The sequence below is a fragment of the Canis lupus genome, chromosome 14, assembly GCF_048164855.1.
Source record: "Canis lupus baileyi chromosome 14, mCanLup2.hap1, whole genome shotgun sequence".
Lineage (NCBI taxonomy): Eukaryota > Metazoa > Chordata > Mammalia > Carnivora > Canidae > Canis > Canis lupus.
Window position 1 is genome coordinate 8,912,762 of NC_132851.1, and position 17,752 is coordinate 8,930,513.

At 37.8% G+C, this 17,752-nt stretch overlaps 1 pseudogene; it reads left to right on the top strand.

Moving 5' to 3' along the window:
• The first annotated feature begins 693 nt into the window (after positions 1-693).
• Positions 694-11,771, top strand: LOC140604341 (large ribosomal subunit protein uL30-like; annotated as a pseudogene).
• Positions 11,772-17,752: the final 5,981 nt, after the last annotated feature.

The following is a 17,752-nucleotide window of genomic DNA, read 5'->3' on the forward strand; positions in this document are numbered from 1 at the left end:
ATTTCTATGCAGTCTTTTAAAAACATGACATGTTGGGTTTGCTTCATGTTCAATCATTTACTGATGTTTCACTGACTTACGTAGCCTAGGTGAATAATACCAATATTTTTCCCAATCTTTTTGCCACTTTCCAGCCCAACAAATAATTGAAAATATGCATTGTATCAAGTATACTAGTGCATGTTTGGCTACCAGCCCAACTACTGTCTCCTGCCCTCACTACTGAGATAACTGATCCTGTCTTATGCCCCATTTATATTCCTCACCACAGGAGGGATTAAAGAAGATCCTTTCAATACTCAGGCAGGATACTCAGTATGGATAAAATATGCCAGTAATTCTGCCTAGACAGAATCATGTCCAGCTCTACCAACTGGAATATCACCTTAGTCCTTAAAATCTTAAAATGATTCCTGCCCTAGATCATGGTTCCTGTTACTGTCCCTTGGCCCTCACTTTTATTTCTATGAGCAGATATACCACAGGAACTAGTATCTTTAGAACTACAGTGTTAAGTGGGGGGCTTATTCACAAAGACTACATGGAAAATTTAAGTTCTGGAGCTGGAGATAGTGTCAGAGCAGGCCTATCTATGAAGCTGGTTGAATTCTTATCCACCGAAATGCTGAGCTAGAGTTCCTTAAATCACAACAGAGAAATAGTCTCTGAACCTTGTTTGAAGCTAAGCCCAAGATGGGAATAATTGGGGTATCTGTGAAGATACAGAGTTCAAAGGTAAAGAGCATGTAAATCTCTTCCTTTTTATTTCTCCTATGCTGCTAACCTGAAAACTCTTGCCCAGCCTACATCTGCAACTCCGGCGTCAAAGTGGAGTGGAAAAGTAAGTAGATGAATTATATCATTCAACTTGCTTAAGCTATCGGATAATAATCAGGGAGCAGTGAAGTTGGGATTTTGTTGTATCTTGGATCTCTGTTATAGTTTTCTACTTTTCGTAGACATCTTATTAGATCATATTAGACCAACCACTGCCATTTACTTCATCAACAATCAGCATTAATTGGTAAATCTTCATATTAATAGTGTGTTGTACTAGCTCTACATGAATCCATTTCAAAGATATAATTCCTGCCCTTGAAATTTACTGTTAATATCCCAAGTTCTTCCAAAAAACTAAAATGGAAAATCTGCTTGGCTATTTGGTCTGTTGCCCTTCAATTGAGGCCTTGGCATATGTGTCTAAGCTTATTTTTATTCTAGAATGAGTAAGGATCTACAATCCAATTTCTGTTATTGTCTGTCTTCCACGACAATAAATTAATAGTTTTAAATTAATTGATCTTCCCATAAGCATTAAATTTTACAATATGTGCACAGAACTTCCTTTGGAACATTCTAATTTTGTCTTTCAAAGAATTCTTGTGGCAAGATTCTCGTCTTAAAAACGTTTTGTAAATTTATGTATGACAGAAATAAAAATTTTTTGAATTCTTAAGGTATCTGACGAGGACCCTTGATATAAATACAGGAATAAATGGAGGAAGAAAACAGTAATGCTGGGCACCAATCTGCCAGTTTTTATCTCCTCTTTACTGAATATTACATTATGCCAAGGGTAACACCTTGGCTCCTTCCTGTGAACATGTTCTGTTGAAAATGCTACCAAAAAAGAATAATGTTCCAAAGGAGCCCAAAGTTTATGTGAAAACTTTAACCTACTTTTAATTTGAGTTTTCACGTTTAGTTTGTTCAGGAATAATAACTTCATCATTTTTCAGTAGTTCAATCCCTGTTTGGGTCACACAATTCTTAGCCCTGGTTTGATCAGCTAGAATTGCAATTTCCTATCTTCCCTGATAATCACAGGGATTTCCATGGTTCTTTGGAGGTGACTCTTGACCCTGAACACCAGAAGAATGACCAGGGAGCTGAACAGTCAGCTGATAACCCGGGTTTGTGGCTTTTACCCTACCATATGGTTTCAAATATCTTTTGTATCATGTTCTACACATTACCAAGCAAAATACCTTCAAACTTGTTTTCTATAGCACTGCCTTCCCACCCATCACTCGTGTGCCACTGACTGCTGGATTTTCAGATGCAGACAGAATGGTCTCTTCCTTCTCCCGTGGGTAGGGCTTATTTCTCACTTGATTTGCCTCATACAGTCTGAATAGTCTCTAGGTTTTGGCCAAGCTTCCTTTATTCTACCATTTTGCTAAAAAAAAACCAATAACCTTAGTTATAATAATTAATTAAGCAGAGAAGGACAAATGCATATATTTGAGGTTAGCGACGTCATATACTTAGGAACTTTGGAAAAGTATAGAAAAGATCAATATCGCTAATGATTGATTATTTCATTCATCCAATGTATATGTATTAAATAGTAATTCTCTACAAGTCAATATGTCAGGCACTAAATATTCAATAGTGAGTAAAACAGGCATACTTTCTACTTCATAGTCTATGGCCTACTTTAAATCTGCCACATGTCTCCAATAAAGCTGGGTCAACTTGGATAAGTCACTTAATTACTTAAGCCCTCATTTCCTTTTTTAAATCTGGTAAAATAAAGAGGTTAAATTAAATTGTACCAAAGATTGTCTTCAGCGTAATCTTCCAAGACACTTAACTCTCTCACAATCAGAGTAAATGATCTAAACTATAAATCTTTCCATATATATCTTGCCAGGGAGTCAAAAGCAGCCTTGGTTCTTATTAAGCAATCAATCCTTCCTCAAATATGGATGTCAATGAAGAGTCTTCAGTGATAACAAGTAAATCATAGACCAGTAAACCAAAGAAAAGAATATTCTTTCCACTTCATTTGTAAATGTATGTAAAGAAGAACTTTAGCAAATTAAATAAGAATTTCAAATAAGAACTTTAACAAGTTACCTTTATGTAAGTCATGAAATTACGAGTCAAACAGTGATTGCTTCCAATTTCTTGCTATTTCTCTATATTTTGCCTGTTGAGAATCACATTTTGAAAGTAGGGTTATTCTTCCAGTCATTTATTAGGCTTTACGATTGTGTTTTCATCTGTATGGATAGGCCTGCACAACACTGGGCCCTTAAAGATACATTTTTTAAAGCTATTTTCATGGAGACACTTTAGGAGCACCTGTCCCTTATTGATACAGAGTAGCTAAACATTTTTTTCTGTGATCTAGTCTGTAAGAAGCTACTGCTAAATATCCATATAATATTAGAAAAAATAGACACTTAACAATCAACATAATTACTAATCTTATAGAAATAGATGATCTAGGCAAGATCTACAGATGCTGAAGATGTAAACTGAAGATGACTGCAAATGGCAAAGTTTGAATACTGAAGACAGTAGGGGTGGGGGAGATGATAAATGCAAGGAACCTTCAGAGGAATAGTGCTCTGAAGAACCATTCATGTTTTGTTTTGTTTTGTTTTGCTTTGTTTTGTTTTGTTTTGTTTTGTTTTCAAGAAAGCCTTAAGACATAGATATTAGTGCTCTCCTAATCTGCATTAGGATCTGGAAAATCAATGATATTTAAATCAGAGCACAGAAATGGAGATTGACAAGTAATGCATCAGTGACAATATGATCTGATTAGAACCTAGTAGCACACTCCATAGACTGCAGCAGAAAATCAAGGAATACCTGGTGAATCTTAGGAGACCCACAAGTATTGTAGAGAAGTCAGCTTAGCTTTTAAAATGGTGGGTTCAAGGTGCTCAGATGGAAATGTGCAATAAAAGCAGCTGGATTTATAGTGGACTACTGGGGAGAAGTGAGCTGGAAATAAATATTCAAGAGTCATCTATTCAGACAAATTAAAGGTGCTCCTCACATTTCTTTCTTATTAACTACACCTAAAGACTATGAGATAGATGGATGATTAAAAATAAACAGATAGTGCTCTGTAGGTTTTAGAGAGAATGAGTGGAGTCATTAGGGAAAAGAGTGGCACAAATGCACTTAAGTAAATTGAGGTGGTGTCAAGCACTCTAGATAATGAAGAGGATAGGCTGAAGAGGTGATAGATTTCCAAATGCAACAAAGATGACAAACTTTTTAAAAATTCTGTCTGGGTATCCTACAGAGAACACTGTCCTCACAAATGCAACATTCTAAGATTTTCAAAGTGTGAAATAGGATTAAAAAGGAAGCAAAGGTATAATTTCATTCTTTAGGGGTTCTTACACAATTTCCTTTGAAATTGGGCCTGACCTTTTAAATAAAATTTTAATTATAATTATTTGTGTTATTATCCATATATATCCAGAACATATCCAGATTCTGTGGCCTGAATCCCACAGACTAAAAGCTCTATGAAGTCAGGAAACAAGTCCTTATTTTCCACCCACCAATGTACACCTAGAGCTAGTCCAGTACATGGAATATAGTGCACAATAAAAACTTGAAACTTCAAGTAAGGGAGGGAGGGAAAAAGAAAAGTTCAGTTTCTTACTGAATTTGGAGGTAAATCTTTGTGATAACTTTCCGAACCAATGTACTTTGTGACTTCATTCCCAAGCTTGACTATTTGAAGGTCTCAGGATTCAATTGTTCTAGGTTTGAATTTGGATCTTTCCTACTGAAGATATTTTCAAAGATTAAAAATGTTAATGAGTGAGTTTTGTAGATCTTTCCATTTAAAAAAAAATTCCTGTTCTAATTTTCAATCTTAGAAATATTTTTAATGATGAAACGCAGAAGGTAAAAGGTGACATTATTAATGGCTAATTATTTTTACTCCCACATGGAACATTCTATTCATGGTTTCATTTCATTTGAATAATGTTCTTCAGTGCATTTGCCATAGCAATGCCTTACTTTCATGCAGAAAATATTAACCCACAATTAGAAATGAAATACATATATAAAAATCACATCAAATATTGTTTCACTTCTCAACGTCATTTTGACAGCAAATCTTAAAATAATTCCAAGACCCAATCTGCTCAGCCAAATTATTATATACAGAGAATCTTTGTTCTGAGGATTTCCTCCCTCTAGTGGTGGGGAAAAAACTTTCTTTTCCAGCCTCATATTTTCTTCTAATAAAACCGCTCCTTTAGGTACAGGCATCTTTCCATTCCTGACCAAATCTGGTTTAGGCATGATATGATATTTACCTAAGTGAGTTTTCCATGCATTTTTGGATATCTCAGTAAATCCCTCATACATAATATACATAAACACTAAACAAATTCACAGCAAAACAGCTATCTGCCTTGGTTTTTTTCTAACTACCTAATTGATTCTCTTGCACGTACTATATTAAAATCAGCTGCAAATTTTTACTCATTCTCCCCATCGAGAGGTAGGCTTTGTTTCTTTTCTGTTTGAATACAGCTGGTCCTGTAATTGTTCAGTAATAGAGCATGGTAGAAATGACACTGTGCCAGTTCTAAGCCTATCTTTTAAGAGGGTGGCTGATTCTACTTCCTCCTTTTTGGGATGCTTGTTCTGGGACATTTTATCTCGGTATCTAGTTACCGTACTATGGGACACTCAAAATACATTGAAGGTCATATGTAAATATTCCAGTTGAAAGCCCCAGGTAAGCACCCATCTGGGAGCCAGCATTAACTTCCAGCCACATGAATAAAAGCCTTAGACGTTGCATCTAATAGACTCAGATGACTGCATTCCCAGCGAATCTCATGTGGAGCAAAAGAACCACCTAGCTGAGCCCAGGCAACCCACAGAATAAAATGGTAGTTATTTTAAGCCACTAAGTTTTGAGCTATATTATGCAGCTATAAATAAAGGAGATAATATTGACACTGAAAGACCTCATCTATCTTTGCCTCCCTGTTTCTAGTCCTAGTTTTGCAAATTTCCCATGGTTCTATTTTCTACTCCCATATATCAATTCTGTTAACTCCCACCAGGCTGAGAGCTCCAGAGCAAGGATGATCTGTAATTTTGTCCAAGATCCTAAATTTCTAAGTTAACATTTTCAAAACAAGTAAATATAGTAATTAGCAAAATCTATTCCTTCTGTATTTTTTTAAAGATTTTAAAATTTTATTCATGAGAGACACAGAGAGAGAGGCAGAAATATAGACAGAGGGAAAAGCAGGCTCCTCATTAATGAGCCTGATGCAGGACTCCATCTCAGGACTCAGGTATCACACCCTGAGCCGAAGGCAGATGCTCAACTGCTGAGCCACCCAGGTGTCCCCCTTTTGTATTTTGAAACTATCAAGAATGAAATAAGGATGAATTATGAAATGGCTCCTGTTGTGAGCATAGTTAGAGTTGCATTATTAATTACTATGCTTATGCACATCCCCAGTGGAAGGGATCCACTTTGAAATTTAGCTTTTTCCTTAGTGAAACTGGTCTTTCAAAGGTCTTTTCTCCATTTGTGTATCTCTTGTATATATTTATTTGCAACAGTTCACCACTGCTTGATTATTTTCTGGCTCTTTTTCCTCCTTCCAATACCTAAATGCAACTATCCTCCAGGGTCCTGTCTGAATATCTCTCTTTCTCTAAACATAGACTAAATACCAGCTAAACTGGATCTGTTATTGCTTCTCAAGACAGTCAAGTCTTTATCCAAATTTAGGTATAATGCATACCCTTCTATTTGAAACAAATCTCTGACCTATTGTCTTTGAACTTCTTGAAATAAACACAACTCAGTAATAGAAACCCACACAGAGATCCAAAGAGAGGTCACCACAAATATCTATCCTTTATTTTTATCTAGACCCCCTTTAATCAGCTTACTACCATACTCCCTACTTATTTCTCTGGTTCCTTCTTTTATTCTTCTATCATGACCCTGATTTATCACCTAGCCTTAAAAGAGATGGAATTTGCTATCTCACACTGCCACTGCATACTGTCCAGCTCCTCATGCTCATTTGCTCCTGCCTGCTACCCCACACTTCATAGACCAGCATCATGATCTAGCAGGCAGACCCTGCTCAAGGGATTCCTTTTCTGTGAAGACCTCCTTGTTAGCACTATTATATATGAACTCTCTTTATTTGAATTCCCATAGCTCTGTGCTTATATTTTGCAGAACTTATCAATATTTACCTCGCATAGAAGAAGCTCGTATGACTCACTTCCCTACAAATTTCCAACCTGCTTGATTAAAGGGCAGTATCTGTAACATAAGGACCACATAATAAACACTCACTTTTTCTTAGTAGTGATTATTTAGCCACATTAACCATTTTAATTTTTTTGTATGTCAGTATTATGATCATCACTAACCCATATGTATAAACATTTCACAAAAATCACAATTTAGGCATTACTCTCAAATCATCTTCATCAAGAAATTAGACTACAGGAACGTTTTATACTTAGAAATAACAGAGAATACAGACTTTTATATCATATAATCATGAAAGATTTTATCAGATGAGAAGTAGATTGAGTCTCTGAAAGCTAATTATGTGAGCCAAGTCTTCTTTCTGAATTCATTTTCTGTCCACTTGAGTTCTCCTCTTGCTAAGACATTTTTTTTCATTTAATACGGATGAGTCACTGCTTTCTCCATCTTGTCCCCCTAATTCATGTCATTTTAAAACCTTCATGAAAGCTTTCAAGGTCACCACCAATCAGACCAATCATCTTGATAAAAATAACATTGCTTCATCATGCCATTTTGGCTTTTAAGTCATTTACTTTATTTGGCATAACCCCAATCCCTTACTTCAGCCACATCCATTGAAATGAAAGCAGAAGTGTTCTTTCTAAAACCTACACTGTTAAAACATATACCACTTTAAATATGTCACCAAGAATGCAGAATTTTAGAAGACAAAGGAGTTGTCACTGACTTTTTTTTCCTCTCCTATTTCATTAGAAGGTGAAACCCCAAGGAATAATATCTTAAGGGAACTGTGGCATATGCATCATTTGATTACTCAAAGTACCCAGGACCAGGCTTGGTAGAATAAATGAGTCAACAAATGTTTTATATTGGGATTACCTGAGAAGGGTTCAGCAGGGAGCAAAATGAAGAGATCCATTTTGGTGGAGATAGATGATGTTAGAAACCTATGAGATTTTCAGATCTACATATTCAAGTAGAAGTTGGGTATAAGGTTTAATAATGGGAAATAAGTTTGGGCAGAACATACTAAGATGAAAGTCATCAATGTAAATGGAGTTTAAAGACTGGGAATAGGTGAACTTATTCAGGAAAAGCCTGTAGCATGAGAAAAGAGATAGTGGAAGAAATAATCTTATTTAGTACATGTCTGAATGCCTCAGTAGGGATAAAAAATTGAACTGTGTCTCAATACACCATGTGATTACACAAGACCAAAGAGGTAATTAATGTTATACATAGAGAAGAACGAGATACAAGTATATTCCTAGATTATAGCTGAAATAGTCTATGGTTCGTCTATGCTAACAGGATTGAGTACAGCTAAAGCAGAAGGAGTAAAGGGGTGAGTTTGAAATATTTGTTGAATGAATGAATGATAAAATGTTAAATTTTATTTCTAGAATCCAGAGGCCTACATGATCAAGCCTATTTGTTAAAACTTTCTTCCTTCTCCCTTGGCCACTCTTCTGAGGAAGCCTCTAGACAATTGAATTGGAGACTCAGTTCCTCCGTTTCTCTACCTGTTTTCTCTCTTATCCCACTGCTAACTTTTATGCCAAGGTTCTAATAGATAAAACAAAATAGATACTCCTTTCAAATGTACCTGTTCCATTTCCTATAACACTGTCTATGCAGAATCCCTGCCATTCTGAGCATGATATGAAGTGAGAATCACCCATCTTAATTTTGCTTTCTCCCCTCTGAGCCCAGCTCTGACCCTTATGATTCTAAAGAATAAAAATATTGCCAAAGCTGAAATTTCTCATGTCCCAGCCTAGCAGGCTTTCCTGAGGCTTATCGGCAGTGCTACTCTGATAAAAGTGAAGGCATTTCATAATCTCTTCAGTCACTTCATTCCCATAAATAAAATATTTTCGATTCTATAGTTTTAGGGTATTTGGTGAGAAGCTGGGGGATATCTGGGAGCAGGAGTTTGGGGAAAGGAGGGCCCAATAAGTCTTTAAAAAGAAACTTTCTCTTCTCTATGAATATCTTTATTTCTACAGTATTATTTTTATTCCCCTGTGTGGTGCCTGATAAGGCCTATAGCAGACACTATGGAATGGATCCCCTCACCTCACCCTTCCATGGTGACAGAGCCTGTTCTAATATTTGCTCTCCACATAACTTTGCACTCATGGAAAGTGTTACGATTCCCAGCCCAAAGAGTGTGGATCTTGATTAGTCCTAGCCAATAGAATCATGGCAATTTTATTTCTCTTGCCAATCATTGGCTTAAGAAAAGGCATGAAACCCAGTTCTGGAGAATGAGACAAGAGAGGAAGGCTGGTAAATGAGCTACACTTTCTGAAAAAGGATTTTTTTGCGTTGAAAGAGAACTAGAGAAGGAAAAAAAAAATGTCTCCTGCCTCTGGAAATTGTTTGCTGAGGAGGATTGTTAAAACTGTTGCAGCCATCTTAAAACCAAGAGTTGCTAAAGAAGGGCAAAACTGAGTTATTGGAGAGCAAACAGATGGAAGGTGTATGAAGAATTTGCTCTACCTCACAGCTCCTTGTTATATGACATTTTAAATTTGCTTTATTTTTGCAACTTCAAGGTAAGGTTTTTATTACTTGCAGCCAAAATCTTACCAAATGATAAAAGCCCTACTAAAGTGGAGTGAGGGAAAGGACAGACATTGACTTCCAGCTAGCAAAATACCATCCTGCACTTCATTCTGGAAGAAAAACCCTGAGGAAATAGATCAAAGGGAAGGAACTGGGAATTCATGTGTTCCAACTTCTGCTCAGTGTCACATTAAAACAAAACAAAACAACCCCACACACCAGTCTTATGAAAAAATAATCACAAATAAAAGTAATTCCAATATTTCTTTGGCTTCTTAAAAAAAACACCAAAAGGTTTGGGGGAAAGATTAGCATGTGTCTAACTTATATAAAAAAGTAAAAGCTTCTCTCTGTTTCTGTGACCTCAACATTATTCATAGAAATACCAGCAATTCCCCCTGGCCTCTTTTTTTCCCAATTTTACCTCACAATCTACAGCTCCTCACAGGCACAGATGAATCTCTTTCCAGTGCTTCTTTTTTTTTCCCTCTTCTGTCTCTTACCTTCAATCCTTCCTCCTTGCACCAGGACAAGTATATGTTGTCAATTTTAGAGGCAAATTTCCCATCCTCATTGCTCTGTATCATTGCATGGACTCTGTGGCACAAAATCCCAAAGAATTTACATGGCTCAGTCAGACTTCTCTTAGGGACCAGGAGCACAGAACTGGGAATAGTCACACTTCCTATCTTGCTATTTTTTGTTTTCAGAAATTCACAGCTCCAGACTGGGAAACTCTACAGGACAAATGACCTGATTTCTTCCACAAATAAGTTGTGGAGGTTGTGGGGGAACAGAAAAACAAAGATAAATGGGGAACTTATGGCCTCTTTTTTGGCTAGAACCATGAGGGTGCAGAAGAGAAGAAAAAGAAGGTTCCTACTATGCCAGCAACCCTTAAGAAAAAGCGAAGGAATTTCATAGAGTTGAAGATCAAATGTCTGAGAAAAAAAGTTTGCCCAAAAGATGCTTCAAAAGGCAAGGAGGGAGCTTATCTATGAAAAAAGTTGAGACACCTGGGTGGCTCAGCGGTTAAGCATCTGCCTTTGGCCCAGGGTGTGATCCTGGAGTCCTGGGATCAAGTCCCATGCCAGGCTCCCTGCATGGAGCCACCTTCTCTCTCTGCCTGTATCTCTGCCTCTGCGTGTGTGTGTGTCTCTCATGAATAAATAAATAAAATCTTTAAAAAAAAAGAAGCTGAACATCACCACAAGGAATATAGGCAGATGTACAGAACTGTGATTTGAATAGCGAGGATGACGAGAAAAGCAGGCAACTTCTACGTGCCTGCAGAACCCAAATTGGCATTTGTTGTCAGGATCAGAGGTATCCATGATGTGAGCCCAAAGGTTCGAAAGGTGTTACAGCTTCTTTGCCTTTGCCAGATCTTCAATGGCACCTTTGTTAAGCTCAACAAGGCTTCATGCTAGTTACTTCATGCTAGTTAACATGCTAAGGATTGTAGCATGGGGGTACCCAAAGCTGAAGTAGGTGAATGAATTGATCTACAAGTATGGTTATGACAAGATCAACAAGAAGCAAATTGTCCTGACACATAACACATTGATTGCCTGATCTCTTGATAAATATGGCATCATCTGCATGGAGGATCTGATTCACGAGATCTATACTGTTGGAAAATGTTTCAAAGAAGCAAACAACTTTTTATGGGCCTTCAAATTATCTTCTCCATGCAGGGGAATGAAGAAAAAGACCACCCATTTTGTAGAAGGTGGAGATGCTGGCAACAGGGAAGACCAGATCAATAGGCTTATTAGAAGGATGAACTAAGGTTTCCACATGATTATTTTTGTAATATGGTCAGTTAATAAATGACTACTTTCAAATGGGAAAAAAAGGGGGGGAACTTATGGATGGAGAAAGACTAGAGAAATACATCAACCAATCGTAATGCATGAACCTCATCTGGATTTTGATCCCACTACCTTCCAAGAGAACATGCTTATATTTATGACATCTATGAGATTATTGGAAATTAAAACACCGACTGGATATTTAATAATGCTAAGGAAAGGGCAGCCCAGGTGGCTCAGCGGTTTAGCGCCACCTTCAGCCCAGGGCGTGATCCTGGAGACCCAGGATGGAGTCCCATGTCAGGCTCCCTGCGTGGAATCTGCTTCTTCCTCTGCCTGTGTCTCTGCCTGTGTGTGTGTGTGTGTGTGTGTGTGTGTGTGTGTGTGTGATGAATAAATAAATAAAATCTTTATAAAAAATAAGTCTAAGGAAATGTTCATTTTATTTGTAATAATGGAATTTCAGTCATTTTTTTAAGTTGTTAACTTCTAGAGATATGTACTAGAACATTTGCAGATCCAAGTACATGGTTAGGTATTTGCTTCAAAATGATATGAGAACGGTGGAAATGGTCACATATTGATCCTTTTTGAAGTTGGGAAATAGGTGCATGAAGGTGCACCTTCATGAAGGTGCATGAAGGTAAATAATATACTTCTTCTGTTTGTGATTAATTTCTTTGTAAAAAAAAATAGTAGAGAATCTTTTAAAGAATAGATAGTACACCAACTTGAAAGTGTCACTGGTAGGTGAATTTGGTGAGGGTTGCTTGTCTGGGCCAGGATGATTGAAGAATCATCCTGGAGACTCCATGTTCTCTGGAGCATGTTTCCTGCACATCCATGTCTACTTTGCATATTTCTTGTTAGAACCCGTATTTCAGACCCCCTCTTTGGTGTTTGCAATTGTTTGGACAGGCACCATGACCTTTCCAGATTTGCTCAAAACCCAACCACCCACTTCACATATTCGTACAGAAAAAATTTCCTACCTATAACTTTCATTAACATATGTCTTTGGAATAGGATGATGAAACAAGTCCAAGTCTTTTTGATAAGTCTGTGGCAATTTTCTTTTAGTCATTAATGCCATCAGTCATGGGGTAAAAGGAGTCTTTTAAACTTACTGTGTCTGTCTTCTGTAATGTGTATATTCAGGTTTTCATGTCTTCTCTGTATTTAGTCAAGGCTCATCTGTGAAAAGGAAGCCAGAGGCCAAATTATATTTAAACATTTCATTTGAAGTTGTCTCAGAAGATGTAAAATTATTTTTCATTTGGTATGATTCACTCTTTTGTGAAAGACCTTCTGTTCAGAGTCTAATACCTTCAAAATATTCACTCAGTTTTATGAATCTGAATTTGTTAACTTCATTTCTAATGGTTCTGACGCAATTCTTTTTCATAACTCATTTGTATGCATATAATACATTGCCAATTTCTAATACTCTGGAACTGATTATGGATTTTTAGTTACTAAAACAAATAACTCTCAAACATTTGCATGTTTCTGTAACTTAGAGTTTCTTTTGTACAAATTTCTTTATTTGAAAAAAATGTAATTCTTTTTTTGTTATTCAGCTTTGTAGTTCATCAGAAGTTCAGTTAGCATGTTCAAGTTAAGGAAATGTATTATCTCAAATCCTATCACAAATGAATTCCCGAAGAAAATGGACATAAAATATAATGGGAGATGTGTACCAGGGATCAAGAGAGCAGAGGGATCTTATACAGAGGCCATTTGTCTTTTGCTTCCCTAATACCTGACCTCCCTTCTATGTTTCAGAAATTCTCTAAACAGGAGTGTGAATAGGAACTGGAGTCCTTCTCCTATAAAAGCCAAAAAGGCCAGTTTGTTGCTTTCTGAGCCTCTTGTGGAGGCTACTGTTGAGATTGTGAACCAGGCTCAGACAATCAAATGTATCTGACTCGGATTTGTAGTCTGGAACTAGTGACATCAAGAATCAGGGGAATTATTTCTGCTGTAGACACGACAGCAAAAACATCAGTGTCTGGAAGTAGGATTGGCAATATCACCATGGTGATAGCCAGTGCCCAGTGCCAATCACAGTGTGGGTGTAAGCTGCAGCGTTCATGTCTGGTGGCATTATTACTAGTCTTCTCACTGGTCTGCTTCTCAAAACTGGTTTTATTTTTTGATTCTGGCTATGCCATCCCCTTTCATACTTGCCCATTTTCTGACTGCTTCATTGGTTTTTTTTTTTGCCAAAATTCTTCAGCAATCTATTATTTATTCAATAAATTATTTTTCAGTTTAATTCAGCCAATGTCGATTAAGTTAAGTAAGAATCCTGACTTTATAAAAAATGGTACCAGCAGGTTCTATAGCACAGAACTGTCAAAAAATCTGGGAGGTAGGGAACATGCAGTCACTCTTCAGGAACAGAAAAGTGGTCGCCCATGACCTGCCATGACAAAACATCTAATAAAACTATCTCCTGGGTTCCCTTGGAATGAAATATCTACCAAAGGCAAGGTTTCAGAAGTGAGTATCACCAATGGCATATGAGGGGCATGAGGTATTGAATGACTGTAAGGTGAAGTAGATTGTAGGCTGTTAACAACACTTGTCAGCTGAAAAAACAAATGAGATACTCAAACCCCAAGTTCTTGTCTAAAGGCATGGACATGTGTGTCTCCTCCTGGAATACCACCTTCTCTTCCTCCACCCACCACCATGTAATTTAGAGATAATTCTGCTCAGTTTGCTGGTAACAACTGAAAGTGGGCTGCTGGAGAGTTGTACCCACACTAAGCATCACTTTAAAGGCAATGGATAAGGTAAGTCTTATCAGTAGGCAAAACTTTAGGCAGTAGACATCTTTGCTCTCTTTACCTAAATGGACAATTGTTCCAAAATCAAGAACTACACCATCTTGCAAAGAATTAGTGGTTTGACTTGGTGGTCTTGGGCTTGGGGGCAAAAAAAAAAAAAAAAAAAAAAAAGGTGAGGATCAGCGACCAACAAGTTTGGGGAAATGTTATGGCCAGATCCAGTGTATGAAGAGTAATGTTTGTCACCAAAGGCTCCAACTCTGGAAAAAGTGTTTCATAATTAGGAGGAAAGATGATTCACTCTGGGTCTTCCCCCAGTCACCCCTGTGCTATTCAGTGGGCTTGTGCACAAAGTAGCCAGAGTAGCTGTGTTAGTTATCTTTTGCTGTTACAAATTGCCCCCAGATTTAGCAGCTTAAAACTAAGGACTGGGAAAAACCCAGAAGAATCATAATATGCACACTTGCTGGGGTACATCAAGGTCCTTACTTCTGGGAATCAAGTCTCTTTTTTGGCCAGTAGTTTCCAAGTCCAGCAGCTATTTCAGGTCTAGGCAAGGTATCGTAACTTTGGGGGGCCAACTGTCCTCAGGCTCCCAATCATTCATTTTTTATTTCCTTTAATTGCACAGCTTAAGTAGTACTTTTACTAGCTGTCCATTTATTTGCCCCTAGAGATACCATGTTCTCTCAACCACTTGCATGACTCTCGACAGTCAGACCCCACTTAGGAGCCCTTCCAAATCTTCCACTTATTAAAATGTATCTGATTTCTAATCATTAAGTGCTGCTATTTAACTCTGCTGTGTTAAGGCCCTTGCCTCTCCACCACAAATCTTGCTATTCAGCCTCCCTCCTCTGACCTTGGCACTCATGCTGGTACCCCTCTCACCAAGACAGTCTGTATTGCTTCAGCGAACAGTATATCCTCTGGGCTCTTTCGTGGACGATAGTCCTCTGATGAGACTTTGGCCCTTGCATAATGTATTCATAATAGATTCCCTCTACCACACTCACGTCTCTGAGCTCTCTCATTTCTTCTCACACTATGATTTGGAAATTCTGGCATTCATACCTCATGTGTGCTCAGTGACTAGTAGTTTGTCCTCACCATCTCCCCAAATCCTTGCCAAGGTATTCAATTGTCTATCTCAGCAAAGTGATCTCAAATAAATAAATAAATCCTCCATTTCCCAGCCTTTATGTTTTGCCTACACTGATCAAGCACTCCCAAAATCCAAGGCCTCTGTACTCTCCAGGTTCCAAAGGTGCATGTTAGCAGACCCTGTAGCAATTTGGAGATGCAGCCCCTTTCCTTATTGGGCTCGGCAGGTCTCTGCCTGAGTTTATGTTATAATTCAACCCTTGTTATAACCTGGTGGACAAATGGGAGCTTATGGCAGATCCTGGGGAAATGGAGGACACATGTCTTTGTGGGGAGAGGTTCTGCATCATTTCCAAATGGAGGAAGGAACATAGTCTTTAACAGAAATAAGCCTTTCTTTGAAGGCCCATAGGATGCAAGGAGATCTGGGAATTCAAGATTTCTAGGACATCAATCTCATCCCATTCACAGATTGAATTCCTTAATTCTGAGAAGAGATCTGCATACAGGAGGTTTATTAGGAGATGTTCTTTGTCTCAATACCACTGAAAGGGTGAGGGAAGGAAACAAACAGAATTGGGCATATGGAGAATTAGAATAGCAATGTAGCCTCAAACAAAGCTTCAGTTGATCCTATGGGGAGTCCATCTCCTATGGGGAGATGGAACAACCCTTCACAGTGTCCCAAATTGGAAAAAGACAACTGGCTCACCACAGAAAGCCAACTGTGCCAGGAGGCTGTCTTCAGTTGAAGCCATCTCTAAAGAGGCTTGACAGGTAGAGGTTGTCTGCTGGTAGTGCCACCAGAAGTTAGGTGAATAAGGCCTACTCTTCGTGTCTCATAGAGTACATCAAAACATCCCCTGAAATGTATCTGTTTCACATTGGGAACAGGGAAGAGTATAAATGGAGCCAGGCAATCTCTTAGGGGCACCTCTAGTTCTACTGGGAGTGATGGGAAAAATAATGGAAGACCAGAGGAAACTCATGAGACAACTATTTCAAAATAATGTTAACTAACGATATGTAAGTTTGCCTGATGATGCTATTTACTCAGTTTACTGACAAAGTCTACTGTGCAAAGGTATTTTCATAGGGGAAGCACATGGGAAGGGTAATTATCCTGTCCTTAATGTAATCATGGAAGGCTTCACATTTATATTTAGGTAGATAAAAAGGAGAGGAAAGTATGTGAGACAGGGGTATAGCAGTGGCTGAAGCCCATAAAGAAGTATGCCAGCATGTCATGTTCACTATGCTGCAAAGCATTTGATGCTAAAGTGTTTGTTTTGTTTTGTTTTTGTTTTTGTTTTGCATCAGAAACAAAGACTTGCAGGGTAAAGACTACAAATCCTATTTCCTTTGCACTGTGAAAAATCAAGTACCTATACTGTTTAAATCACTGCATATCTTTTGAATATGCTGACAGCAGTCAGTATAAAAGAATGTGATCTCAATGAAAGAATTCTCAATAGACCTTGGATTTGTTTGCTGGCATATTTTCAACCATGACTTCAAATCATTTGTAATCATCTTTTTTTGTTTGTCCATTACTTAGCATATTCAACATCTGACCTGAAAGATCTCAGGAAGAAATAACTACATCATTTTTTTGTGTGGTTGACACTGACAGTGGTTCAACTTAAGATATGGCTCTCTCAATGGCCAATGCTGGCATCCTCAAGCCATTATTTTTTACTTTTATGTATTGTCTCTTGGAAACAGGGGACAGGATGTTGCACTCTCCCCCCACTAATCATCCTCTCGCAAGCTAATGTGTCTGCTAAGATTCACAGGAGTGCTCAAGCTGCTCACAGTGGTGACGCAATGGCTTTCTGTGAATTACTTCAGACTCCCTGGGAAGGCATTGCATGACCTTACATGCCATCTGCCAAGCCATCTGCATCTTATTCTGGATCCTAAATAAAAGCAATTGTCCCTGTTAACTTATATGTGCCATTCATTCAACAAATATTTATTGAGTGACAGGCTACTCTGCAAGGTGCTATGGGTAAAAATGTGCCACAGAGAAGAACAATATGCAAGCAACCAACTACAAAACCATTTCATAAGCAATATGTGGAAGTATGTGCTAATTCTAAGGAAAGAAGATACACATTAGAAAGAATGTGCATAAAGATTTCCTTTATATGACATGCTAATAAGCACTTAATTTGGTTATGTATAAAAACAGAATCAACAATAGGGATATGGTATTTTAAATTGTTCTTAGGCAATTATACTGCTCATAAAGTGAATGTAGTGCACTGCTTTCAACTTTCAACCTGTGAGTGTTACCTATTATTCATTCTTGACTGAATAGACACCCAGGGAGAAAAAGATAGATGGGCTTGGTAGGGGAGAATGAGGATCTTAAAAGAAGCAATGCTCCTTGTTACACTTGCAGCCACTGATAATACTTCATGTTCCTTCTA